The following is a 2,630-nucleotide window of genomic DNA, read 5'->3' as shown; positions in this document are numbered from 1 at the left end:
TGGCCATTTGTACTTCTTCAGAGAAGTGTCTATTCATTTCAATTGCCCATTTTTTTTACTAGGTCTCTAATTTGGGGAGGTCTAATTTTTTTTAGTCCTTTATATTGTTTAGATATCAGTCTGCTGTCTGAGGAATGAATAGCTGTCAAAAATGTTTTCCCATTCCATAGGCTGTCTCTTCACTCTGTTGCTGGCTTCTATTGCTGTGCAGAAGCTTTTTGGTTTGATGTAATCCCACTTGATTCTTGATGTTATTTCTTGTGCAACTGGAGTTTAGTTCAGAAAGTCTTTGCCTACTCCTTTGTCTTCAAGAATTTCCCTATTTATCTTCTAGCAGATTGCTGCTGTTTTAATATTTAGATCTTTGATCCATTTTTATATTGTTAGTACATGGTGAGAAATCAGGGTCTAGATTCAATCTTCTGCATGTGGATGCCAGTTTTCCTAACCCCATTTATTAAAGAGTCTGTCTTTCCTCCAATTGTATGTTTTTGGACCCTTTGTCAAAAATCAGATACTGTAGCTGAATGTTCCTGGGGTTGTTTCTGCATCTTCTATTCTGTTCCACTGATCCACATGTCTTTTTATGGCAGCACTGTGCTGTTTTTTGTTTTTTGTTGTATCACTGTAGCTCTGTAATATAACTTGATATCTGGGATCGTGAGGCCTCCTACTTTGATCTTGTTATCCAGGATGGCTTTTGCTACTCTGAGTCTCTTCTGGATTCCATATGAAGTTCAGGATTGTTCTCTCTAGTTCTACAAGGAATGTTTTTATTTTGAGTGGGTTCACATTAAATATGAGTATCAGTTTTAGAAGTATGGCCACTTTGAATTGGTTGGGCCTATCTGGGAAGAGGAGGTAACTTTCCATTCTCTGATGTCCTCTTTGATCTCATTTTTCCAAGTACTGCAGTCTTCAATATAAAGGTCTTTCACTTCCTTAGTTAGGATAATTCTGAAGTATTTGATTTTTCTGGATGTTATTTTGAATGGCATTGTTTTCCTAGTTTCTTTCTCACCAAGTTCATTACTGTATACCATACACTTCTGAGTTTCATTTTAAAGTCATTTTCATCCAAGATTTTTTTTTTTTTTTTGTACCAAGGATCAAACTTGGGACCTTGTGTTTATCAGTCAGGCTCCAGAACCACTAAATCCCTGGCCCCAAGATTTAACTGTATTCCTATTTCTAGGAATTTATATTTTTTTCTTTAAATAGCACAAAAATTGCTTAGCACCAAAAATTAACTTGATTCCATATATATATGTTAAATTTCTGCTAAGGATATTCAGAACTTAAATACATTCTTTATAGTAACATAAAAAGCCTCAGCATTAACTTCAATAGTTTTCAGAGATTAACCACAAGATTCCTACTTGGTCAAATTACTATACACCTCTGTGCTTCATTTTAATTCAAAATAAGGAAAATGGTAGTACTACTGGTACTTCTCAGAAATGTTATCAATTTACTGTGGTCCAGATGTAATATTTATAAAGCTCTTAAAGTAATGTCCGATACACATAGGTACATGAAATTTTATCTTTTAATGAAATCTTGATGAAAAACAATATTTCCACAAATATGATTTGAAGTTATTATAAATCAAATGCTTCTTCTATATTCTTATACACACTCGTATTATTTTGCCCCTGTGCTCCAACTGCAAAATAAAGAACTATTCAAGTAAAGAATTTCAAAGAATGACCAGGGGTTTATGATACTGCTTATCAACTAATTTAAAAAATTAAGAGGAGTAAATTAAAACTTGCTTTTACTCATTTAATTGCCATTAATGGGAAGGTAAAAAACAAACAGCATTCGTTAATTCTGTTTCATTTGTCTGTTAACTGCAGGTACAACTTGGACTGTGCTATATCTCTTTGGTGAGAGAAGTTGGGGATACCGTGAATAGACTTCAGATTCTATGCCTCACATGTTGTAATTTGTCAAAATGACCCCTTTGGCATGAGTGGGATCTCTGTCACTGCTTCACTTCCACTGAACAGGCCACTCCAGGAAATGAAGATCATTTTAATCACTATTTCTACATTGTGTGTCATGATCTATTCAGTTCCTATATAAATTGTGATAAGTGACATAAAACCTTTAGAAACCCTCAGAAGACCTATGACCTTCAGGGCTTAGGTTCACTTCTTTTCTTCTTTAGCGTGTGTGTGTGTGTGTGTGTGTGTGTGTGTGTGTGTGTGTGTGTGTGTGTACCCAAGCATAAAGAGGTGCTCACTCTCCAGGGTAATGACTTCTTTTAAACTCAGATCCATAGAAGTATTCTGATGAGGGATTTTGTTTAGCCCAATGCAGTAGCTCTGTTTTAAGGAAGCTATAAACAATTGATGGTCTTTCTTGTCAAACTCCCAAGCGTGACAATCATACATACTTGACATTCACAATTCATTTTAAGACAAGATACTGAATTCACATTTCAATGTCCTCTGATTAAAAGCTCAGACTTTACCTTTCTAAAGTGAATGTATGACTATAAAGATAGGTTTTGTGCCCAAAAATGGGCATCTGAAATGAACAGACATTTCTCAGACAAAGAAGTAAAAGCAGCAAGTAAATATATGAAAAAATGTTCCACATCACTGGTCATTCGAGAGATGCAG

The sequence above is a fragment of the Fukomys damarensis genome, unplaced genomic scaffold, assembly GCF_012274545.1.
Source record: "Fukomys damarensis isolate Sample0158 unplaced genomic scaffold, DMR_v1.0_HiC HiC_scaffold_35, whole genome shotgun sequence".
Taxonomy (NCBI): Eukaryota; Metazoa; Chordata; class Mammalia; order Rodentia; family Bathyergidae; genus Fukomys; species Fukomys damarensis.
Note: the sequence above shows the minus strand (reverse complement) of the source record.